This window comes from Bombus vosnesenskii, unplaced genomic scaffold, assembly GCF_011952255.1.
Source record: "Bombus vosnesenskii isolate JDL3184/JDL3185 unplaced genomic scaffold, Bvos_JDL3184-5_v1.1 scf7180000013285, whole genome shotgun sequence".
In the NCBI taxonomy this organism is placed as follows: domain Eukaryota; kingdom Metazoa; phylum Arthropoda; class Insecta; order Hymenoptera; family Apidae; genus Bombus; species Bombus vosnesenskii.
In genome coordinates, this window is record NW_022882938.1 from 331,187 (window position 1) to 358,303 (window position 27,117).

Genomic DNA, 27,117 nt, shown 5'->3' on the forward strand with positions numbered 1-27,117 from the left:
CCACGTAACGAAACGATGCACATACAAACTAATGTCGTTCTAATTCTACAAAAGCATTTTGAACTACCCCATACTTTTTCTTCAAAGAATCTCCGATAATTTCAAGTTTAATATTTCACTTTTACATAGTCTTTAACAAATCTTTGAAGAAGAACAAAAGAAAAAAGAAAGAAAGAAAAGAGGAACGTTAAAGAACAAGTATTTCAATGTGAAGAGACAATTGATCGGTGTCGCAAGGTGTATACAGCGGACACATCGATCTTGACGGAAAAATGCAGGAGGAAGAGCACGGTTTTCGAGGCGAAGATCAGGCCGATAAACTCTTAGTGAACACGGCACGGGTAACAAGTTATGAAATGCAATTTGCATGCGACCGAGATTCGCGTGGTAAACCGATGGCACGGTGCAACGCGCGGATACCACGGCACTTGGTCTGAAACCAGACCTGAACTGGATTCCATCGAATTCGGGGCCACGGTTCGGCCTCTGAAACAGATCCGCTTTCGATCATCCTCGATCATCGAAATTGGTACGTCAGCTCGTTGAAACGATCACGGAGAAAAAAAGCCTTGCCTGTCGACGTTCCGCGTCCCTATCCAAACGTTTCATCGATGAACACGGAAAGCAACTATTTAGAGTATAAATGTTGCGCGTTTTCCAGTTGGATCTATGCCAGTATTTGAACGAATAATGCACCCGCATCGTGTTGGACCAGGCAGCGAAAGGTTATGAAAGACGCATTGCAGAGGAGGGAATTAAATTTTCTATTCAGAATGCCGCTTCGTTTAGGGGCACGAGGTTTATTCGATTAATTTCACGGTAGACGAGATTGGACGCGAAACCACAACCAGGAGTGACGTTGTTAGGAATTTCCCCGGAAGTTAGATAGTGGACGGTTTCTTTATGCTTGTTTCTTCTTGTCCTCTCTTCGCTGTATTCCTGAAGTTAATCCTACGATACAGGGAGACTTAATTCGTTCGTTGTTGTCATCAACGTCGAATATTTTACTTTAGAGTAATAAAGCGAAGACAAGGTGTTTTGCCCCTATATGATAACTAAATTTACATAGGAAATGCAATATTTTATATAGTTCGATACAATGATAACTAGTCTGACGTATATTTACCATAATATAAATTATGTATGGTATACAAAATATATGAAATATCCCAGACAAGCCACTTATTATGATATTTAGTTGATGGTAAAAATCACTTTCTAGGTTCCGTCTGTCCATAAATAATAAAAATATCAAGCAGTAACACGTGAACGTAACTTAAAATATAATAAACGTGAAATGTCTGGATAATCAGAATTCGTCCATTCTTCGTTGTCCGAGAGTTAAAGCGTTTCCAATTGACGTGAAGTCACTACACCAAAGTTTTAATCGACGACTTATCTTGAACAGGACGAGCTTCTTAGTACCTGGTCCTCGTTAGCTCGCCGACTAGTTTCAATCGGAGCAATGTACTTGGTAATGGAGTATTCATACCCCACCACTATCAACTCTCTTCTCCACCACCGATTACAATCCAGAAGCTACTAGTTGGAAATTGATTAAGCAATAGTTGGAAAGCCGGTTGGCTTTCGGAGATCCAGATGAAATCACGAACTGGATCCTTTAATGGACACAATGGCAACGAGGTATGCGTATACGTACGCGCACGAGAGGAACGACATGAGGGAAACAAAGTGACGTTTGTCTCTCGCCATTGAGAGTCTGTAATGGCCGCCCGTAACAAACAGTTCTCGCGATTAAGTTTATATGGGAGGCTGTCGTTGCGTGGAGGAAAAGGAAACTGGCGATGAAACAGTAGGAAATATTCCTTGAGCAAAGGCAGGATTTCCTGTAAGCGTCAGGCACGAACATTTAAACGTATACGTTCTCTGCTGTCAGCTGAACGCGGCACCCATGCGCGGATGAGATTTCTCATAAACGTAAAATGGTTCGACTGAGTTACTTTTACTCAATTTCTTCGGTCAACTTCACTTTTAAGCAATTTCTCAATTTTATTACGTAAGTACACGAGTAACGTTCAATTCATAAAAACCAAATTATTTCCACGAGTTCATTTGTCACGAGTCGATGATAAATAATGGCAAATTCACAGATAAGATTAAAAAGTAATATCTGCAACATGACTTTTTTCTGCTTTTTAATGTACACAGTTGATCTATGTGACTTCTGAACGGGTTGTACGAGCATAACGCGTTCGTTTCTTTATGTATTCATTATTTAGTATATTGTTGTCTACCAAAAGAGAGAGTTACGTACAGAGAAAGTGAAATATGTGTTTAAAGTGAACTGAAATTCTAATCTTTCTCGCTACTATCATATACAGTGGCTACGAAAAGTATTTGCATACCATTGTATTTATTATAGCATTTACATACCAGTTGATTAGGTCCAAGTACATTACATCTCGTATTATTTAGTAGCATTCTTATACGACTATAAGAATTTGACGCTATGCAAATGAAATGTAGGATCTGACTAAAAATTCTATTCATTGGCAGATATAGATATCTGAAAGTACTTTTGTAGAATAAGTTAATTTGCAACGTATTCCAAGCTTTCATTCTCTTCGCAAGAAAAAGGAGATTTTGTTGAAACTTTTCAAACACGACAGAAATCGATCGTTCGCGTGTAGATTGCCATTGCAGCAGGCGGTCGATCGTCCGACGCGTACGTAACGTATAAAACTCGCTTATAGGAAAACGGAGATATGCTTCTCCATTGTATCTGTGTTGTAGATGTATCTGACGTTTATAGGAAATCCCGTCTTAACCAGAAAAAAGCGACACGTCGCCTCTCTGTGACTCGATCGTCCGAGAATTCTCTCATTGTGATCGGTTCGAGCGTGACTCTTACGACGAGCCGGTTTTCATACGCGAAAACGGATAGCTCGAATAAACATCGCCGCGCGATCCGAGTCTCCGGATATATTCAGGGAGAGGCAATGAATCATTGGAAATTCGCGTTTCGAGAGTTCGTAATGGATAGGTTGCGTTGCAAATTGCAAACACGATGTTTCGTGAAATCGATGACCGAGCAGAAAATAATAGAGCATCCACGTGTGGAAGCTACTTTGTGCCGTCTATCTAAAGCGAAAATCGTAATGACTTTTTGATACAAGTGTGTGGTTGCGTTCCCACGATAAGGAATACACGATATAATTACTTAATTGCACGATACCGGAGACGAGAGCCAGAATCGAAAGAAGACGAGAACAACGGTTTCAATCTCGTGCGATGATCCTCGCTTGACGTGTGTCAATTTTATTAGCCGTTCTTTTTTCTCGCGGATATAGCGGCTCCTTTATGGTTCGTTATTTCGCTATCTCGTTTCTTGGTCTTGTTTGAATAGCCTATTTCCTTATATCGTACTAAGACTGCTAGTATCATTAAAAACGATGACTTTAAATACGATATTAAAAGAATAATCCGCGATTTCTCTTTTCAACCAAACGCTATTAAACGCGTTTCTTTAACATTTACGTTGCAACGTTCGACTGCTGTCGAAGAATGCCGCTTATTTATTCGCTGTTTATTCATTCGCACTGAGTATCGGTTGAAAATGTCGGAAACGAATCTCTTGCGATACTTTTCGTTATTATGTAATCGTACGGTGGTACATTACACGATAAAGTCTGTCTTAAAGAGTTAAAAAAATTAATTACACAACATAAAGGTTAATAAAACAGTATTCGAACGTCGCAAATATGATCAAATTAAATTTACTTAATAACTTATATAATAATACAAATTATAAAACAAATAGAATACGTATGCAATATTAAAGGTGAAAAACTATTCTAGACCATTGCAATAAGATAAATAATACCAATAATAAATTTTTCTTGCAATTGGGAATATCATTCGCCTATAGGCAAACGTGCAAACGCTGCAGAAACGCGCAGTTCCGTTAACCCTTTCGTTTCTCTATAGAAGTATACAACGCTCCCCCACGAGCAGGACAGCCAAATGAACTGCGAGTATGGTAACAACGGCACGTGTGTGGGAAGAAAAATGAGAGTAACGGCACGAATCGTATGGGATCGCGGCTCTGCCAGAGCGTACGCTTTGCTCTGCGCGTCTGCATCTACATTTGATTCCCCGCTATGAATCTCCGAGGCTTAAAGGGACCCTTTCATATTGCAAGGGACTCGTGTATACACTGCACGCGTTCAGCAACATGTTCACCAGGGATTTCCTCTCTGCGAGCGCATATTGCCCGCTGCGAAACTTTACGATGCATTTTTAATCGATTCGTTTATCGCACCGGGTTAGAACGGCCGTCCACGTTCTAAATCATCTTGCGTCAGATTTTAGCTCGAGCCGGAATTTATAATTCGATCGTTGAAAATGTTAATACGTTGTACGTCGTAGATATCTCACAGCCAAAGTTTGCTGGGCTTTTGGAATGCAAACATTTACGTATTCCACGTTCCATCGTGGTTGCAGGGACGTTCTCGTACGAAAATAAACGACAAGATACGTCGAGAAAGCATTTTGAAGCTTTCCTCTATAAATACAATGTGTACACCTAAACCTATATTGCTCTCCACGTGGTTGCGTCTCGCATCCGGAAGTCCATGGTATAAATAGAAACGCCGGCCTTGAAGCTATGAAAACCTTTGGTACACCTTGCTCATTAATTATCCTGCATGCGATTGTTTGTAAATGTTACGGGCTCCTTTATAACTTGACGGATAACATCGATGATGTCTCTAATGAAAATTACTTTACCGCTAAGGTTGCGTGTTTTTTTCTGCCTGATACAATAACGGATAATTCGTTGTGGTTTTTGTCTCTTTACCACGCACGTTAGAACAGAACTATGGGATTGCTATTCGTACAATAATTTGTCAACTCGCTATTAATTTTGCAGTGGATTACAAAAGATTACGATATTTCACTAGAGTCAGAGACTTTGATCGAATCGTTAATGACTCAAGCGAAATTCGAAAGTGCATACTCATCAGCGAATAGTGCTATTTCTCACAACCTACAAAAACGTGTAGACGTTGCAAGGAACTGTGTTTCACGAATATGATCGCGAACGAGACAATTTATGAATAATTCGAAGCTTTATTATATCTCTTAAAATTTAGAACAGCTAAAAAACACAGCTGCCCAAATCATTTTGCCAATCAAATCACTTCAGAAGACTAGTGAGTCGTGATATCACAGTAATCGTATCAGAACAATCAATACTTACAGCACGAAAACTTAACGATTACAATTTCTTAACGTAATCGCTAATAATCTTAAAAGGTGTACGTAGCTTTAAACACACAGCTGCAAAAAGGAATTACAGTGGGTCAAACATGAAACCTAATCTGACAAATGTTGTGGACTTTATCTTCTATTGTCTTCTAGCTGTCGTAGGACACGTTTCGTTTACATTAAAACGAAAAATGTTGTGCATCTATTATTTTCTTCTAAAACGAAAGAAACTTTTAGGACAACCTAATAATTCTGTAAACTTGATATACTTATAAGACTCATGACTCATGACTCATGACACCAAAAAAAAAAAAAAATTGTACCAGCCTTGTACTAGTATTCCAAGTACAAAGATTTAGCAAGCGTAAAGAGCCAAATTCGAACGAAAGGATCGCGTGGTTAGAAGCAACACACGACCGGTAAAAATCTTGTTCCGTGAAACCGCAACGCCATCGAAACCAGGCTCCGTTACCTCGAATGATCGGCCTGGTCAGGTGTACACGTGCACGACGAGCGTGCCGGTGACAAGCTCGCGAGCTTCGGCATTATCTAGTCGTGTGTGCACACGAGCGATGAGCGGTCTATGGGAAAATTCAGTCGAGGTTCCCGTGGCATCGCGAGCAGACGCGGGCCGATCCCAGCAGCACCGTTAGCAGGCTTCAAGGATATCCTGTGTCGCGTGCAAGCAAGCCGCGTGAATTACCTTACGGAGCTTATTCGATGCACAGGACGAGAAAGGATCGTCAAGGATTACCGGTAGTCAATGGCCGACGCTGTTTTTGTCGACCGGTTTCCAAGCCTTCCGTGCGCTGCTGTTTGAGAAAATCGTCCAATTCCTGACGGTGAATTTATTGAATTATAGATGCTTTTTGTTGAGAATGGCTACAGTGCTTATCAAGAATTACGGTAGAACTTCACGTTACACGAATATACAAAAGTAAGTGAACAGTTAGCGGAAACTATTAGCACTGTATTTATTATCACATTTACATACTAATCGATTATATTGAAGTATATTAAATTTTGTACCGTTTAACTGTACTCGCATATAATTATAAAGAATTGATTTTTTGAAAATGAAATGTAAAACCTAACGAAGAACCGCCTTATTTCGTAGCCACTGTATATTTATCTATACTTGTATTATCTATAATTGCGACCATTAGTTTATCGATAAGATACAAATATCACGCTACTTGAAGACTACTTGAAGAAGACGTTAAATTACATTTAAATATCGTAATAGAAGTCCAGGTTCCGGTAAGTCGATTTAGTCAACAAGGACAGGATACGAATTGTTTCAATAAATAAAGTTTAGAAAAATTCTACTCTATGGTTTTGACACGATTAACGAGATACATACATATTATTCGTATTTATGGTTGGTCGATTGTACAATGTACGAGTGATTGTACAATTGATACCGGTGTGATCGAACAACGAAGGACAGAATGTTTTAATCTTTCGCCGAGTTATTTAGCATCGAGATGGAGTGTCGAGATAGGGTAATGGTTTGTGAGTAAATCTCGCGTTGGAATTCGAAAAAGTTTAGATATCTTTATTTAAGAAGGGCGTGGTGTGTCGGATCGCAGATAGTTTGGCATAGTTCGAGAAGGTGAACAGGGTACGCGAGATGTTATGATATTTTTCGACCTACATAAGAAGCAGTGTAAAATTTATTCAAACGAAGTTTTGATGAAGTCCATTTCAAAGATTAGATCGTATGCATGATAATGTCAGCTACTATTTGCATGTGATTAGATACTGTTGATTTTTCGACGAATCACTAATTACGGTGCAGTCATTATGATCACGGTTTACCGTTTAATGTGAACGATGAAAATATAATATAATTTCTATTCCATTAGACAACTAAACATAGAATAGCAATTTCTTCTTCTTTTCCTATATTTTTTAAATAAGAAAATTTTAAAGCATCCTTGATCCTATAATAATATGAAAATTCAGAATCATTTCTATTTTTCAGTATCATTATTCAAATATTCCAAATTGGCAATCGTAGTTAAATTATGCTTCAAATCGATCTCTGCGTAAGAATCGCGTGTTCGGCTAATGAACGAAACACTTGAGTTAAATATGTGATAATATGTTTCAATTACACTGCTGTACCAGGTTAGAATGACTTGTACTTTCTGACGTGTCGTAAAAAAACTCTCTCGTTCACAAGCACATTATACTCTTACAGGTTTCACGTACGCAGCACATATTCTTACCACGTGCAGTTAAATCTCCACATGACACCGTGCATCCATATGCGTTCTCAGAACTGTTCGCTTCAACAAAGATGAAAAGGATAAGCAAATTTGACATGTTTCTTTTTCGAAATTCTTTACGATGCAAATGACCATTACGAAATTATTTGAAACTTAACATCAGGCGATATATTTCGCTGTGGTTAGCCAACTTCCGCTTGTTCTGGTTCGCAAAACGAACAGGCATTGCAGCCGATCTGCGGGCTTTATTATTGCTAATTATTGCCAGATTCGGCACGAACATTTTTATTACAGTGGTTAATATGAGCGTTTCGCGTGTCACGAGTTATACTTTTGACCTTTGCAAACGCACGCTTGCTCTTTCACCTTCTCTCGGTTATGCCGAGTTAACTAGCGCTAGGCACTGCAGCGATAGAAAAACTAGTTCCGATACGCAACCATGTCAAGCAGAAAAGCCGCAATGCGCCATGACGTCACTGCTGAAAAGAGCTGCGTCCTGGGATATGGTTCTCGTTCCTGATATTATTGCTTCGCTTTTTATTCGTGGCCCCGGGGCACGAACTGATTAAGCGATGCTTATCTAGTAATGCCCCTTAGTCACGAGTTTTCTGAAACGGCCGATGGCAGAGGAAGGAACTTTAACCATTTCTTCAGGATTTTATCGCGGAATAATCGCTTGAATGTGATACTTCGCGAATAATACTTGGGATCAACGGATAGGGCATGTGAAATGTACCGCTTTAACCTTTTCACGACTGAATATTTCTCCAGATATATGGAAAATTGTGTTGTCGATTATTGACGATAGAAATACATTATTACGTAATGCATTAAAATTAGCATGAGTTTCATCGGAAATAAATGAAATGTTTGCTTAATCAGTTAGTAACGTTTTAATAATAATATGACGATAACGACGTTAGACCTTTGAATTATTTCGTCATTTATAAGCTTCAAAGAGTAATCCGACGACTTTCACGTTTGAATCTTTCTGAAAGAGAAATGCCAGAAAATTTTAAGATTAAACATTATGAAAAGTGTACACACCGTGGTACATCTGTTGCACGTATATTGTTTGAATGTTCTTCGGAGCCGGCGATTCTTACAAAGAATACCATTTCTCTATGTCGTAGTGGCAAAAACTTGACCCATGACACAGTACAAAGTACTTAGAATCTAATTTATGACACTTTCGAGACTTTATCGTTTTCTCTTGCTGACAATGAGTCCTGTAACACTGACAAAAATTAAACAACCATTTTGTACTCTTAAAGCTTCACATTATCCTCCAAAGTAATCTGTCAATCTGTTGATCTATCAATCAAAACGTTCGATTCTTACACCTTAAATGATTGATCTCTTCTAACTAACAATAAGTGCCGTGCAGAACTAGAAAGATGATTAGCGGGACTGCGCAGGGACAAAAGAAGTATTATACGTTAGCGTCGTGCTAACATTATTTTATTTACAGTATTTGTGTACGATCGAAGACAAAAATAAATGAACAGGTAGTCGAAAAGAGAAAATATCGATAAGATTTTGTTAAATATGGCTTGTTACAAATCGATTCAAATGATACGACAAATTACGACGCTTGTATTACACGAAAATGCAAACGTTAATTTCGATTATTCGATAAATGATCTATCTACTGTAAAAGTGCAGTATAATAAATAAAACTAGTGCATTACCTATACAACTATTTTTATCCCAGATTGTATACAACACTTTCGTCAATGAACTTACTAAATGCTAAAAGCACTTCGCCAATACGCGTGTCTGTCTTTCTGGCAGTAAAAGCTCTGTCAGAAACAACTAATCAGACCTGCACTCCTTTCTCTAATCATCCTTTCAGCTTCCTACGACACATACGAAGCTTGAATCCTCTTGTGTCAGTACGTCAGCCAACCCTTACCCTTCATCCCTTGTTTTCAACTGAAAGGCGTGACTTACTGACACGTTGTTTGGCTTTCTCGAAGGCCAATTGTTCGCCACTGACCCGAAGAGTGACGAGGTACGAACAGTTGAAAAAAAGCGGCGCAGTCTCCGGATGGCCTATTCACGCGCTTCGACCGGCACAAGATCTCGAATTCCGTTTTGCCACGGAGAAAGCATGAAATTCGAGAGACCCCCACGAAACTCTGACGGAACGTGGGTGTTTCACACGTGTTCCACGTCCAAACAAATCACGAGGGCCAACACTGTGAGTCGCATCCACGCCTCTTACCGTGAAACGCTCTTACTTTTCATCGGAAAACCGGCTTTCCGAGCTGGAAGTGCTGCGCGAAGTTAGAAATCGCGACTACGCAGGAAGTCGCATCGGAAACCAACGGAACGAAACTTTCTTTTCGGGGCGAACGTCAATTTTTGTAAGTACGGCGAGCTTCGTTGGACGAACTGGTAAAGGAATATGGTTCCGTGTGCACGACCAAGATCAATTTCAACGGACTGATTTCAGCAAATTGTGCGTTCGAAGCGAAAGCCACTCTTCGGATTTACGGGAAGCAATTTTTATTATTACCATATATTGGCTGGATTTTCTTCTTTTTCTTTCGCAAATGGAAATTCGTTATTGACGGAAAGCACGAAACTGGAGAAAGTTCGGAGGATAATAACACCTTTATAGGTGAGTTGGATCGTTGGTGACTTCAGTGGTATTTTACCCTTGAGTTTCTTTCCTCCGAACATTCATTTCTCTTGAAAATGTTCGGAACATTCGAGTTAACAGATGGTTGATGATAACGTAGTTGTTTATTCGATCAGTCACGGAGAGACGCGATCACGAGGAAACGCGTCAACGGGAGTCATAAATTCCCGTTACGATTAGAATAATCGACGCCACGAACAGATTGATCCCCTATTTCGATTAGGATAATAGGGGTGGTTGCATTAGTATAACACTCAGGTTAACAGCTTATAATATATATTTCCAACAACTTTGTAGAGAAGATAGTTACGCTGTTGCGTAAGGAATAAGAGAAGTAGGTGAATGATTGAAGGTATAGAAATGTTGACTGATCTGTAGTCATAGATCCAGTCTAGAGATGTCGACAGATCTGTAGTCGTAGATCCAGTCCAGAGATGTTGACTGATCTGTAGTCGTAGATCCAGTAAAGCCCGGTGACGATGCTGTTGCAAAGGAAAACTCTTATTCGCTGGTAATCGCCCCGCTACTGGTCGCTTGCGGGTGGAATCCCGGGAAACACCCACGTTTCCCCAATTTTTATCTGATGGAGCAATAACCATAAGGAACCTCTTGAATCGAAGATGTTTTATGCCACTTACCGGTCTTAACGGTAAATCAAAAAACCTCGTTTTATGTACGATCCTTAGGATTATTACGACCCGCTTAATTCTATGTGCACAGCTGGTGGACGCCTCGACCGTAGAGAGTCACCGGACGTAACAGTAGTAGAGAGTTTCTAGTATCAAAGAACTTTTTCAGAAAGTTTGAAAGCCTAGAATATTAAAAAGTACTAGGTTTGAATAAACAAACGATCCAGTGCAAAGGATTAAAATAATCGACAAACACCATGGAAACAGAAAGATTTCTACGATGCTCGTATGTATGTTTGTAAATACCTAGAGATTTCGGTCGGCAACTAATATTAATCGAGGACACGAATGGCTCACAGGAGATTCGCCTAGTCGAATGAGAAAAATAGCAAACGTAAATCTCGTGAAACTGTTTGTGAGACTATCGGTCGGGGATGCAGCGTATGATTTGTGACGCTTCTTAAGACGCGATTTGCGTAGAAAGTCGCCGGTACTATTTGTAACCGCTCGGAATAGAAAAGTCACGTGGACGTTTATTTCGCAAGAGTTTTCGTCTAGGAGTGTAGCGTTTGATCCTACGATCCGCGTCGATCGCGGCGGTTTGCGTTTCACGCGCGACAGGAAGGCGCGCGTGCACGTTCACATTGGCCTGTCAAGGGTCGCGTATCCTCGACTTCCGGCGCGATCGCGATGGACGCAAACGGAGGTCGCTGTAAATCGCCAGGAATTACGTATAAATAACCGCTAGGAGGCTAACGCGACAATCGGGAGATCGAGTTGGCAAATTTACGACTCGGCTGTAACAGTCGTTTCCCCACTGGTCGATCGTTCGATGGAAATGTGCCCGTGGAATTACGTAAATCATCCTTTCTCATCCGTTTATTCCATGGCCACGATGAAAAGTATCCAGCGAGAGAAGAAAGTAAACGCGTTTTACATCCGATGAAACGGGTAAATTTCTTGTTGCCGACTCGTTCGGTGGGAAATCACGAGTTTAGGAACTAGATAGCGTTCGATCGGGCGTGATCATTCGGAAACGGTTCGCGTGGCGACTTCTTGCCGCAACGGCGCATAATTTACCGGTTAAGCGCGGTTCTCATAGAAAGTAAAGGAAGCGGGTAGTCGATTTGCCTGCGTGTCGACGTCCTGAAAGCTTCCCGCGAACGCGTGCCACGCGATGGCTTCCTTTTGCACGGAAACGGGTTTAACGGACTCTTCGAACGCTACTGAGCGATTCCAGGAGGAAAATCGCCTTTCACGTGTCAGCTTTGTTGGTGAGGTCGGCTCGAGTCCGCTTCGCGGTCTCTTGAAAATTCGCCTTGAAATTTGGTTGTTCTGAGGTCCTCGTTTATCCGAGGTTAAGTCGGTTAGGTCGAACGAGATGGAAAGTCTGTGACGCGGAATGAAGAAGCCAATTTTTAACTAAAAGTTAGTGTAGAATACGATATTTAAAAAATGTTATGCGATGTCAAGGAAAAAAGAAACAACAGAATAATTATTCTGCCACTTTTCGATTCTCCACTTTCCACGAATGTATGTTAATGTTCAAGTAAATACCGAATGTAAAGTAGAACGTGGAATGTATATGAGTTCTCTTTCTACGTTTCACTACTAACATGACTTGTTTCTCGCTAATTTTTTAATTCGTTTATAGGATGTTCCAAAGAAGTAGATAGAAAATAATCTTCTTTGAAACAGCTTATGAATGCATCGGAGAATTATTTTCAACAAAGTCGCGTTTCTATAAGGTAAAAATGTGAAAAGAGAACTAATGTACATTCACGCAAAGTGGAAACTTGAATATTCCATGTAACATTAGTTTATGGACACAAGTTTATCGAGAATTTTTTGCCAGCTTTCGACTCCTCTCATCCAGTTCTGTTAGCCTATAATTCCGAAACAGTCTGCACAAGGTAATAACTTTCAATAACCGTAAAAGCAGGATGCACCGACGTCGCGGCGTTATTGCTTCTGATTAATGGACGTTTCGCGAACAGCGCGAGCCAACAATTTACCGATGGCGGTCTGGTCTCGCGAACGGCGTGAGAAACGAGTCGCGAGATCGACCGTTTTCCTTTTTATTTAGCGAGGCTAATTGCACGTCTCGGGGTTAAAGACGATACACAGTCAAATTGTGAAAACGCGCGAAAATTCATTTCTCCGTTTCTGACGTGCGCCTCGTTATATGGAATGCTGCTGTGCGTTTCACGCACTTTCCATATACGGAGTCACGCGGACATTAAGAATAGAACGAACGTGGCCCCTTGCGAAATGGCACGCGAACAGCTCCATCCAGCTGCACGCATGATCGATAGTAACGACGTCTCGAGAAAGTTAGCGAACCGCTGATTTACAACTTTGTTACGAGCCCCCTACGAACTAAGCATTGTACTTTTGAACTGATTACTACCCACCTGATATGTGATTTTCAAGGTCTGGCATGTTGCATTCGGAGTTGACACATTGATAGATTGTTGAAATTTACATACGTAGAAAATCAAGTTTCGACGAAGCGCGAAGTTGCAGAAGAATATATTTTCAAATTTTCAAATTCCCGAATTTGTTTAATTTTTGGTTTACTTAAATTTGCGAATATAAAAATTCTACAAAGCTCAAACTTTCGAATATTTAAACTTTCGATCTCTTAAATTTTTTAATATTTACCTCCGAGTATACAAATTTTCAAATTTTGTAGTCTTCCACTATCCAAATTTCCGAACTTAAAATCTTTCAATTTTCAACTCTTTAAATACTTAAATATATCTCAATTCTCAAATATTTAAACATTCAAATCTATCAATTGTTCAAATCTTCTAATCTCTGAGTGGCAAATCTTGTAAATGTTCAAATCTCCATATCTTGATATCTTATTTAGCAAATCGTTGCGGCTATTACTACGCAAGATTGAAGTGTTTATCGAAGCGAAAAATGGAGGACGATTAAGCCATTAAATCGTACGAAGTAAGCTGGGTATAGGCGAGTCGAAAAGCTGTAAGGCAACGATTTCGAAGGTAACGAGCCGCCCCGGCATGTTCTAGAGTACGTAAATTCTAATGAAATACGTGATCGATCCCAGTGAAACTTGAGAAACGGTGCCCGCCACTCATATCCGGGGCGCTTTTAATTGAAACTTTCAAATCCATCGAATCACGTAGTCGATCATTTTTCGCCGCCAATTTCCACGTGTACCAGGCTAACTAAATATCAGTAACATTGCCGATCTATAGCGGAAAAATTCGTTACCGCACCGAGGTGAAGGTGCTTACGGTACCAACGATAAATAACGAATCTCGTATAGATACGCATCTCGATAAACGTGTGATTCTTTGCTCTTTCACTTTACTTCTCTTTCGAAAAGATCGTCTATTGGCGAAGCTAACTTTACAGATTGAACAGCCATCCCGTGTGCTCTGATGAGTTTCAAACTACTTCGGTTAAACTTTTAACTATTTCTTCTGGGGAATGAGATTAAAGACTCTCCTACTTTCTGAAGATTCTTAGCAAAATCATACTTTATCAAACTTTGTTTAGTGCTATGATAAAATACGTCGTGATAGTATAAAAGTTAATTTAACCGTTGAAATATTACGATCCCCAAATTTCATTAACATTAGTCACAACATACGTGCATATACGATATAATTTAATCGATTAGATAATGAAACGTGTTAAGATTTCGACTAAAATCTTTCGCTTCTGACAAATACAGCGCCCTTTTTATCGATAAATTGCTCCTGGCATATACACAATTAACGTTTCAACAAAGACGAATCTGATAATAAAAGTCAATAAAATTCAATAATTCTTTATCTTCTTAGAAAATTCTGTATAGATGCAACTAATTTGATAGATCGTTTAACTATCTCGTGCACTCGTTAGTTGGAAACTTCTGTGGCAAACTTTTTTCGACGAAGTACTCGTGTTTGCTCCGAATAAGATCGGTCATTGTCCTCGAGGAGAGAAGTTGCTTGAAAAACTTTTGCTCGCCCGAAGGCGAGTAATTTTCCGTCTGGCCCGATGCTGATTATAGTTGGAGGAAACTTTGGGATCGTTTTTGGAACAATTGGATTTGAAAGCATGACGTTCAATGAACTAGTCAAGCTAGTAGAAAACTAGCCGGGTTTGCCAACTCGTAGAATTCGTTTCTTGTCCCGGTGGGATACAGAGATTGCTCTGTACCTCTGTACAACCGTTCCACGAAAGTTCCACGCCAACGCATAGTTATGTTCAAACAAACTTTTATCTGCCAACGTGATAGATCTCAAGAGTTTCACGGTACCAGAGCATTGCTGGAATAAAACTTGGCAGCTACTCGATAAAATTCCTTTTGAAATATTTCACTTCTTCTAAAGTGTTTTTTAAAACCTGCAAATTTCACGAGTAAAGAAATACCTACTTTAAAATACCAATATCACCAAGGATCAAGTACGAGATACTTGGTTTATTTGAACAAGCTATACGTTAATATTATCCACTGACAAATCCTTCAGAAGTACAAAGACAAAATGGAACGTTTCAGGATTCTGTGTGTTATCCTTATACGAGGACCACGCTAATCTTGCCTATATCTTTCTAATTTTAATACGTTCCCACTATCGAAGCAAATAAGTACCAAGGTGAAAACGCGTCTATTAAGTAAGAACGCTATAGGTATATCTTGATCCATTATCAACAACGATATTCCGTCTCCTTTCGTTTCATCTCCAATCATTGTCTCGTCTCGAAAACCACTATCGAATCCTCCATCAGGCGCAACGCAACTTTCATGTTGTCCAGTCCACCTACGACGTCACCTAGAAACCATCTCGTCACCGGTCGTTATCACATGGTTGTGTGGCGATCGATCGAGGCGGTCGAACAGGATGAAGAGACGCGACAAGCCACGTACGTACTTACACGAGAGAGAAGAGGGAGAGAGTTCCTCGACCCATTCTCGAACGTAACGAGGCTAATGGGAGAACGATCGTCGGTCGGCTTTTCGAGCCGACGACCGGGTAATTTCTCCTACGCTCGATTCCGCGGGAAAAACAAGACCGGCTGCAGGAAGAGGAACGATCAACGTGCTTCTCGGCTACGTTCCTCTCTTCCTTCGCGACTTGTATGCACAACCGGGTAAGAGGCATTATCGGCCAGATACGGTTAAAGCAGACGCGTCGGGGAAACCTGGACGAGGTTTGAAAAGCCGGCGTACAGAAACCAGAAGGACGGCTTAGTCACACAGCTCGCGTCTGGTCTCGACTGGATCAACCAGCGACATCGTGGATTTTCTAAAACGATTAGAAGTAATTGCGTTCGCGCGAGCCTTCGCTATAGTTAATGCGGTTCTAGAAAAGCAACTGGAAATCTTCTGCAAGTCGTCACGGGGCACGCAAGCACCGTTGGTCACTGTTTACGTCGTATAATTTCTTTATTAATCGACTATCGAGGACGGCTAGTTATCTCGACCAGGCAACTCGCCCGTGGTGTCGGTATGGTTGACACGCCCGTTAGGAACTTTTCCTGGCGCGAAGTCGCCTCTTATTAACGATCCAATGGCTACTTGGCTTTTTTGCTGCAATCGTAATTACATGCGTTAAAATGGACATGGCATATATTAGCTCGTTGGAGAAATGAAACGCGACGGAATCGAGATACGTAGCTTTCTATCGGTCCGTTGTAATATTCTTTCGGTAGTTTGGTCGAACGATATCAATCCTTTTGCGGTGACGATACATTGAATTCGTCGTCGCAGATAGCTTAGCGTTCAACGCTTTTAACTGCCTTTCGTTTCTCGATGGTTCAACAGTAAAATTGGCATTCGTGGACGATGAAAGACAATTCGTATCTGGTATTCGTTTTTCTCGCGCGTATAATTAATCGTAACTTTGCTGGTAATTTAGATTAAACTGAAATCCTCGAGCACTACGACAGATCACATCCGTTAGAATAAGTAAGAAGCAGGCAACGGATGGATCTTTTTTTCACTCGAGTTCATTATTCATTTGTTATTGGAGCAAGAAGCAAATTAGGATCGACGACGTCGGTCCAGTTTTAGAGTTTACATTTCGAAACTATCAGAAACGGTTCTTTTCGTGCTCCCTGATTGACAAATGTTCCTCTAGCTGCTCCCCTGAATCACTTCCAAGACACCGTGATTATTGATGTTACAGGAAGAGTAATTGACAGCAGCTTTCTGTCTGCAAATAGTGCAATCGCTTGGAAATTACATGCGAGTAGAAATCGTGTGTAGCGTGTCCCGCCCAAAAAGTAAAGAAAATGACCGATTTATTAATGTCCACGGTGTTGGGTTGGTTATTGCTCACGTTTACCGGAAACTCGACGAGTTTCTCGAAGGGATAAGTACATTTTTCTACTTTATGGCCGGGTAAAAGTAAAATAAACGAATTTATGAATTAATTTATCAATCGATTGCGTTAATATTTTTCTGTAGCATGTACTAAGGTAGTTTAAAATGTTGAAGTTTGCGCAGAATTTAGTATGCTTCTTCAATCTTCGTTAGAAATGTTGTTTTTCATTTGTTATTTCATCTGGAAATTATATAACAAGTAATTAAAGCACGTTTATCTTCCTCGTCACACGGTCTTTGATCATCGAATTAGAACCACTTGCACTACCGCTCATAATTATTCGAATCACTTGAAAAGTTGATGTACATTGCTTGAATAATCTAAATTTAATACACGAAAATGTCTGACTAATGATACGCTGCTTACTTAGCGTTTATAGCAGAAGCGAAATAAAATACAAAAAATCCTGTAATTTACGAGCGCCATAGTATGCGTATAACGTTAGAAATGAATAATCTCTGCCATGAGAATTCATTCGTGTCTCTCGTTCTTAACGACGAAAAATATTGAAAGGTTTGAGTGATTCTCGTTAAATGATCAGACTCTTCCAAATTTTCCTATATTTATTTCCGCTTCATTTAAAAAAAAAAGACAGTTTACACAATCCAATTTACAGGAAGCTGTAGCAAATAGCAAACGGCAGCATAACGTAGTGATACCATAGAGATTTAATAGGTTCGCTGGCGATGCTCGTTATCGAGCGCGTGGTGAAATCAAGGGCCGAATCAGCAACGCGCGGTCGAGTGGCCGATCGCGGAAAGAACTCGGCGATCGCGATCGATCGTCGAGGATGTTCCTTAATTGGACGTCGTAGCTATGTTTCGGCACGCGGGATTTTCTAAACCGATTAGAAGTAATTGCGGCGACAGCTGCCCCGCGGGCTGGAAAAGCACCATTCGCAATGTCTTTTTATCGTCGTGGCGATTTATTAACGGCCATCCCGCGGATCGATCGAGAGACCAACGTCGTCGTCGGAGAAAATAACTTATCCCCGAGTAATCGACGTGATCGTTTGTCCCCTCCACGAATTCTATCAATTATCCCCCTTACTTCATCGATTACCGACCCGCGTGTATTGACAAAAATTAACGCCGTTGTCCGTTTTAAACTTATCTACGTGGCAATTATTCTTCATTTGTCCGTTGGATACATTGAAACGTTGGAACGTGGTGATTGCAGATAACGCACGGTGCGAATCGTATGAGAAATCGAATCAAAGGATGAATAGAAGAGTGACACGACATGTGATTGTACCGGTGATCGTAGCATTTGTTCAGCAAGGTCGTTGCATGCGTCGCTTCATCAATAGTTACTATATTTATCTTCATTTGTCTGAAATCCTATTGCGAAACGACTGGGTTATTCGTGCAGAAATCATGAAGTTTGCAAAACCTGAACAGCCTTGGCTTCGATTATTACCTTCGTATGTTAGATTCCAATTTTGGAGACAAGTTGCTGCCGAGTTAGGTGTAATATGGACTTATTTTGTACGTGTTGGAAACTTGTAGCAAATTTTCTATGAATCTGAAATAATAATAAAAAATCGAAACATAATTTATATGTTCTTTTGCGATGACAGTGGAATAACAAAGCTAATCGAGCCATACGAAACACGCTTTCTTCTACAGAAAAGCTGTTAATCACGTTTGGAGAAAGAACGAAAACAGAAAGGTAGCACTTGAGCTTACGGCGATTGCAGGATTAAATTGATGACGCGTAACCTAATCGTAGGAATGAAAAGATTAATTCACCTATGCATCGAATATCGGATGAAATCGAAATATCTGCATAGAGGTTTTAATCTGGCAGGAAATAACATTTGGTCGAGTCCAGGTCAAACGCGGATGCCACGCGGTTTCCTTGGCAACTCGCTTTTTCCTGACAGATTTACCGCGTGTCCCATTCATAGCCGAGGAATATGGAAACGGCGGTAAAGGAAAGAGAAAGAAACCCGTGTATGCAGACACGATCGTACGCTGCGACAGTGACGTCCGCGAAGAGCCTTGTTAGTCGACATTGAACTTCCTTTCACTGTGTAATTGAATTAATTGCCGGCGATATTGCCGCGTTACTTTGCGTTTATTGTTCTCTAACATCGCCAATCTTCCATTCTGCCTTTCTCTTCTCGAACCCTTAAAATTCGTCCCTCGTTTTACCACGACCTTCGTGCCGTAGACTTTCTTGTTAGCGGGCATTAAAGTCTCTTTCACCGGCGTGATCCAACCAATTCCCCGCGATTTCAAGCTTTTCCCTGGTTTTACGTTCTACTCGCTTGCCCATGGGAATGGGCAAGAACTTCGTTACGCGTTGATTTCAATGACGTCTTCTTTTTGCCTGTTTTTATAGAGAGAAAAACGATACATTTTTGGTGATTCATAGCGCGGAAAAATAATCAAAGAAACTCTCTGTCTGTTACTTTCATTGGCAACATTTCTTCAAATAACCAAATTAGTCTAGTTTTGTGATTATTATTTGATTGCATTTTGGTCTCTAAGATATCGCGTATTGAAGTTTTCTTGGAAATTTTCAGGATATTTGCTCGTTTTTTATATGTAGAATAAGTCTTTTCATACGGAACAGAGCATCCGTAATGCAATAAATAGCTCCATGTCGTAACGAGTTTACGAATCGAAGAAATCTGTCATAACACTAATTGAAATATTAGCAAACACACTGTAATGGACATTCAAAAAACAGACAACATTCAGACAGGAATATATTTGAAATAAAAAGACAACGCGCTATGTTTTCGTCAAAAATGTACGTGAAACAGAAAATACTTTCCATCAATAGTATTTATGGTACATACTTGTTAAGTACTATCAGTAGTACTTGTACCTGTTTATTCGTCTACTATCCAAATTTTGGCTATAGAAACAACACAGACATTATGTTGAAATTCAATCACTTTTTTTTCTACTCAAAAAATTCCATCATTTTCTAACAATTCTCCCTCAATTTACCCATTACTCGTTCTCATTGGTAAAAAGTAGGAAAACCGCACGGTGCAGCTTCGTAAGCGCGAAAGAAGCGACGCCGATGAACGAGGAAGGCCGATCCGAACGGAACGTTAGAGTTCGCGACAGGTTCGCAGACAGATCTCGCGTTCACGCCCGAGTTCACGCGGTTTTTGTCGCGTCGACTGAACGACAACAGCTACCACGGGAACCGGTAACCCTGGACTAACTTACTTTCAGCCGATCCAGCCGCTGAATTACAAGTAGCCTAGCGTACTCTTCGCGGATCGCCCTGAGGATTGTTGTAAACAGCGCCTAAACGGCGATCCGCGTGCAAAGCGTAAAAAGCATAAACGGCGTGCTCTCGGCGTAAACCGTAATTTTCCACGCTACCAACGAACAGCGCAGTCGTTTGAACAACGCTAATTTTTTACGACGTTTCATCTATTGCTAACGATCGGTGTCTGGAGAAAGAACGGCGGCTCACTTGTACAATGAAACGACTAGCCTCTTTGGATGCAAATATTACGTGGCGTGGCACGAAGAACGCTGGCTCGAATTGTCGTTAATTATCGTGTCTTCGACGGTAGCGGCATTTGTTTGAGGATTTATATGGAATTTGTATAGTAGTTTGGCGTGACACGTTTAAGATTAGAAAGTATAGTCTTTGCGTTTTTTAACACGTTGTTAGCACGCGTGGTATCTAAATCGAGGATGTTTATGCCTTTAGGATACACTTCAGAAACTTAAATGTAAAATGTATAAAACATCCGAAGTAAAACGTTCATTGTTATATAACAAATCTGTGTATTTCCAAATTTTTCCATTTTTTCTAGAATATGTACCATTTGTTCTAGAATATGAAATTGCATAAACAACAGTTTAATGATGTCATTCACATAGTTACGTGTGACGCAATGGTTTTGCATGAAAGATCAAGGTTACGTGCATAAGTATAACATAGGAATTTAATCTTTTAATTTGACAAGGCAGATAAAGTCTTGTCTCTACATAGTAGAGATGATTTTTTACAAAGTACGACAAACAATGTTTTACAGTGGCTTGCAATGTGTGCTGATAATTTTAAAGAATGAGGTATTTTGAAAAAGTAATTCTTGTTTATCGATGAAGTTTTTGAATGTATGACACGGTTTAATACGATTTAATAATGAATTTATAAACATGTTAAGATTATGGTCGAAATGTTTCGCTTATTTCGAGAGTAGTAGTCTTTTCAATAACACGCTACTTCAAGTAGTATTGTAGATACACAATCAACGTTTCAAGTGATACAAAGACGAACGTGATAATAGAATTCAATAATATCTCGACCCAGATCTCATGTATTCGCGTGCATAGTACGCGATCCCGCAAATCTTTCGATCAAATCGTGAATACATAAATCTCATTTTCGCAAGGTTAATGTATTCTAAACGATAATATTTCAGCTTTCCCTGCACCGAGGACCATAAATCGTCTTCTTAGCCGTGAGTTCGACCAGCTGGTTTCAGCTACGTGTCGCACGTTTTGACCGTGAAACGGTGGCGTTGCGTAAACCTGGACAAACGTTACGTCACTCGCGACGTGATCTATCATTTGCATTCCTCTTCCGCCTGTTGGATGAATCGCCGATTAGGTCAAGATTACAGTATAGACAGCGTTTGGTACTTCGTGTTGCCGGATGAAAACGGCCACGTTCTTCCTGAGTTGTTCGATCAGTGAAACATTAAGCCATCGTCTCTTCGCGAACTTGCCTCGTGAAGCAAACGACTTCTCGATTAGCTTCATCAACCCGCCGTCTGTCGAAGTTATTATCTTTAGCTCTTTTGCTTTATTTTATACCGACATTTCCTTGAAAATTTAAAGGCTCCTTGCTAATCTTGTTATCGATAATTGGGAAACATTTGTAATGAGTTTTAGGCTGCTTTAACACGCAGATTTTTTAACTAATCACTGCTTTTTCGTAGAAAAAACTTTTTACAATTATCATATATTGTCTTGTTTAATTAAAAATCATTATCTATTCAAATTATAAGTATTCGGCGAGCAGAATCAGAGAATACTAGTTTTATAGCATATAGAGAACTTGTGAAATTTAAGCTGAATTCAAATCTGGATATAATTGAATTTAAAACCTTAAACCAAGTCTCATCTAATCTGATCCCGATTCAAACCTACTCTCGCTTACTGTATAAACTAAATGCTGTGACACATCGAGACTAATAAAAATAATTTGCAAAGGAACTTTTCTAATCTAAAAGCTAACATTCTTGTTGAGTACTTGCTATTAGAAAATATAGGGATCTGGACAAAATATAGCGAGAAATTGTTGACGTCCCAAGATAAAGTTTAATGAAGTTTCGCGTTAGCGGAACGCAGAAGAATCTTCCATGGTAATCTGGTATAATTGAATAGACGAAAAGTGGATTAGGCCACTTTCCTCTAAGAAGGGACGCAATCCAGCTTGATTATTGTCTGCGCGAATTCGAACTTAATAACGTCCCCTATTTTCTTCGTTCCCAGCGCGGCTCTCCGAAGCTAGATTACGTTTAATTACTGTTATGACGTCTGCCAACATGGAACAATGTACATAGGTTCAAAACGAAGAATTCCGCGGGGAACGCAACCTCGGTCTCTCTCATCAACGTGGAAACAGAACTTTTCTATGGAAATCCTGGCTCTTTTATCGTGTGATTTTTTTACATTGTCTCGTTCAATGCAACACACGTTTGCTAATAGTCGAACAGTTCCTGGTTTACGGTTTAAATGAAACGGAAGAAGCGTCGATGGAGAGGGTTAACCTTCGTTCGAGTAATCGAGCTGGATATCTGACGAACGATGCAGATTCAAGAGTCTCGAAACGAGAGGCGATCTCACCTCTGGCCTCGAGATCTTCCGTCACGTTGCGTCCACTCTTTTAACTATCCCATCGTGGAATTATTCCGCGGTTATACCTCGAGGTCGAGGTCGTAAGAACCCTGGGATTCGTGTAAGGAGGTCATCGACCTCCGTTGAAACGGTCTGTTTGAACAATCGGTAAACGAGAACGTGGACGAGCAAAATGATTCGTTATTCTCGTCATTGATGGGACGGTGAAGGTGTTGAGTTTCGCCTGAAGGAAACTTTTCTACTCTTGCTCGGGCACGACGCGACGCACACAGAATTCAGGTGGAATCCACCGGTTTCGAGAACGTTTATGTGGGTCACTCGGGGAATCGTTAAGTCGAACGTGTAATCGTTGACGAAAGTGGTGTAAATTTTATGCGAACCTTCGATATTCCGATTTCTATGTAATTAATCGATAACGTTAACCTTCATAGAAAATTTCGATTGGTCTTTGTACGAACGTTCCCGTATAATTAGTGCAACTATGTATATATATATTTCTTCTTGCAGTCTTCGCATTTCTTAGTAAAAACATTACTAAACCGCTCTGGATCTCCATCCTTGAAATATTTTTACGGAAATTCCAAATTTGTCGTGTTTATAGAAAAGTTGAATAATTCAAAATATTTCTTTTCCATGTTACAGAATTCGGTAAATTTTTGCAAATCTATAGGACTACTGAAAATTTACTAATAATAATTATATAGTAACAATTAACACTCACGTAGTCCGAGTGACGTCATAATGCTGAAGCTTCGGACTTATAAGTACATTTATTACATAACATCCTGACTGTCTACATCGTAACTCGGAAGATTTCGGTTCTCTAGATCTTCTGATATCTTGAAGCAAGTCGCATTAAGCTCGTTTGCGTGTCACGCGCTGGGCACCTAAGAAAGTTCAGTATCTTCTCAGAGATTAAGATCACGGGAATTAACATAATCGTCCGGCTTAATACGATCCTCTGAATGACTGGAGGTCTCGTTATGCGTCTCTGTTGATCATAGGACATAGCACGGAGATTCCGGTAACGTTGACTAGTCCCTCAAGTCGATTGAATCGGAGCTGCTCACGGGACAGGGATCAACGTGATCCTGACCGTGCTACCCGGACGATAATGGGAAGATGAAAGATCATGCCGGTAATTTTCTCTGCTTCGTAATGCACCTAGTATGACTTATTACTGTCGATCCAACGACGAGCACGTTTTCCACTTTATCGTACCAATGTCGTATTCGAGGATCCTCTAACAGCTGCTTTGAAATTTTCGTCCAGCTAAAATTCCCATTCGAAACGGATCGATCGTATATTTCAGCGATCGTATACTTCCGAGAAAGTTGTCGAATTATCGAGAAAGTTAATCAGGGGGGGACGAGGTATGAAAATAATTAAAGCCTGTTTTTGCAAAAAGAGTAAAAGCGCAGGGAGAGAAGACGATACGGGATACGCATTTTAGCCCAGTTATTTGCTCAGCTGCGTCGAACGGGATAATCGCCCGATCGCCATTGTTGATCCTGGTTAATTTCACCATCCCAATTTCGGAGCGGAGCTCGTTTCACGGTCGTGAACCGTCCGCGACGTGCGTTCACTTTCCACGAGCTGATCACGTCGACGCAACCCCATGGTCCCACGGTCGCGCCGTCAGAACAATCACCCTTCGACGTAGCGTGTGCGTGGTAATAGGAAGATGAAGGATCACGGTGGTAATTTGCTCAGTCAACGGTCGGCGAGATCGCGAAGATTTATCACCGGTATGTTCGATGGACAGAGAGAAAAAGACAGGACGGGAGAAAGGGAAACGATATGACGACAATGCGCGAGACAGAGAACGACGAAGGAAAAGGAAGATGCGAGACCAAGAAGAAGAGAAAGAGACAGAGAGTCCTAGAACTCGAAAACCAGTCTACACACGTCGCGACGCGCGAGAGGTCTGACCGCTCTTGACCCTCGTGCCAGGGTGCTGGAATTTATCGTTCGAAGGACTCACCTCGCCACTGATGCACACGCTGGTTGCCCGTTCGATCCAACGACGAGCGGTTGGTTCGACGCCACACGTTCCTTCGAGATCCAACCACGAGTTTCTTGCAGTAGTCCGAAATATCCAAACGAAGGGGTGATGGGATACAGGCTCCACGGATTCTCGTTCGAGTAGCCGAACCACGACACCGGAGGAACGAGTTTTCACTTTTATTATACGGAGTCCCGCACGCGTCTCCTCTTTCTTCACCGCGTTTCGTATCACAGTTTCTTCGCGACCGGTCGACCTCGTCACGCCGCTATATATTATAGAAGACGCGACGAAGTGAACGTAAGGAGGAGGTGGAGGAGGATGAACTGGAGCAACGTCGACAACAACGACGATGATAACGACGATGATAACGACGAAGAAAGAAATGGCAACCTTACCCAGCGAAGGGTAAAGGAATAAGAAACACTGGAGGAGCACAAGCCGATCGCCGTCCGATCACGTCCAGGAAGAACCGGCCGTATTAAAGGCGAAGGAGAAAATATAAAGAGGAACAGGGCTAGAGAAATAAAGGGAGACGGGAGATTTCACGAGATCCTCTCTCGCGGCGTCCCGAGGATCTTTGTCGAGGAATCGCTCGGATCGATCCTCCTACCTCCTCTGTATTATTCCACTGAACGATCCACGGGAACGGTTTATCCAGAGGCACGGTATATATACTTGTGTGTCAGCCGCGCGACGTATCTCTTCCGCTCAGTCCTTCTCGATGAACGAAATCGGAGCCTGAAGCACGGTATCCATGTAGTATCGGTGTCGAGCGGTTGTATGGATCCACGATCAGGAGCGTCCGGCGAGCAAATCACCCGAGCGTACGACGAGCGTAGTTGTCGCGGTAGACGGGACGACAGGTGCAGCAGCTGCAGCTGGCACGGTCGTCGGCTTCATACTGAAGGGGCGCCTCGATGCCGCCGGCTCACCGATGCTACGAGAAACTGGCTCTGCCACTGGCGACGGCACTGAAAAGTCGGAGCTAGCGCAGACTCTACGCTAGTTCCACGCTTGCTCTCCGCCGCTGTTCTCCGGCTCCTTCCCCCACTCCTTTTCACATCGTTGGTCCAAGAGTGGGAATACACGGCTCGTGCAACGTACTCGTGCCTCCCCTCGACTCCTCGCCCCAGTTTTTCGCCTTCTCCACCTTCTCTTGTCGTGGACAGCCTCCCTCCCCCTACCCTCGTGGAACCTCCCCACAGCTACCCCAACAACCGCGCTTCGAACATCCCCCCTCCTCATCTCGATTCATTCCGTTGGTCGCTGTGAGTCGCGAGTCGTGAGTTCTCGGTTGCTCACGGGCACATCGAGAATCGCTGATATTCCAGCACTTCGTAGCCGGTCCTCGATGGATGTTGGGTGAGTTCCACGTTCCGGTAGGTCGGTGCCAGAGGAGAACCGGACCGGCAGCAAAACGATTGCGTTTTGAGACGAGGGGAACGCTCTGGGCTCTCGTCGATGGCACGGGCGCTCAGCCTGGAAAAGCGTTTCGCGCCATGTCCGAATGAGCCGCTGGACCCCTTCGAACATGTTTCACGGTTATCGACGATTTTTTTCTTCCAGTTCGTTGTTTATAACCGGTGGCTGGGGTTACGATTGAGTTACAACCGAATAGATAAATGTCGGGTTTTTTTACTGATACAATTGCACAATCGTTTAGATATGATCCCCGATTCTTGTAATTAGGTAGAAAGCATTAGAATTTGAAACGTTGCCTTTTAGTATTATCTGTTTGAAAGAAATAAGGCGTTGGATTTCCGTGGAGATAAAACGAACGTTCTGCCTAAGAGTTCCCCGCCATGCAACACAACATTATCTTTCAGCCATTTTGGTTCTGATTAATCCAGACATCATAACTATTGTAAGATAAATTTTAAAAGTTATGGTATAAGAGTTAATACCTGTAATTAACAAATTTTGGTTACGGATAACCATTATAAATGATTAAAAATTGTTCGATTTTCGGTGATCATTATCGGTGAGGGAAATTTAATTTTGGTTACCACTGACTAATATAAAAGATCCGAATTTTATTTTTATTATCGATAACCGTTATCGATGGCGAAGAATTTTAATAATGGATACCAGTGTAATCAACTCCGTTTCAAGATTTAAACTTTAAGTAGTAAACCTGTAAAAAAACCTGTAAATGCGTCTCGAAAGAATCTTCCTGC

At 41.2% G+C, this 27,117-nt stretch overlaps 1 protein-coding gene, 1 long non-coding RNA gene and 1 other non-coding gene across 4 annotated transcripts in view; 1 reads left to right on the top strand and 2 right to left on the bottom strand.

The window, feature by feature from the left end:
• LOC117232123 (storkhead-box protein 2) overlaps nucleotides 1-25,919 on the bottom strand; it is a 111,400-nt gene extending 85,481 nt beyond the window's left edge. Inside the window, exon 1 of one of the 2 annotated variants that reach the window (XM_033491295.1) lies at nucleotides 24,917-25,919. The gene's annotated coding sequence lies outside the window, so the exon portion shown is untranslated. The remainder of the gene's footprint in view (nucleotides 1-24,916) is intronic. The other variant, XM_033491296.1, reaches the window with a different exon arrangement.
• LOC117232125 overlaps nucleotides 1-27,117 on the top strand; it is a 130,990-nt gene that overhangs the window by 89,238 nt on the left and 14,635 nt on the right. The gene's annotated exons all lie outside the window — the stretch shown is intronic.
• On the bottom strand, nucleotides 15,239-15,340 carry LOC117232317. Its single transcript, XR_004493105.1, has one exon. It is a non-coding gene; the product is annotated as a U6 spliceosomal RNA (small nuclear RNA).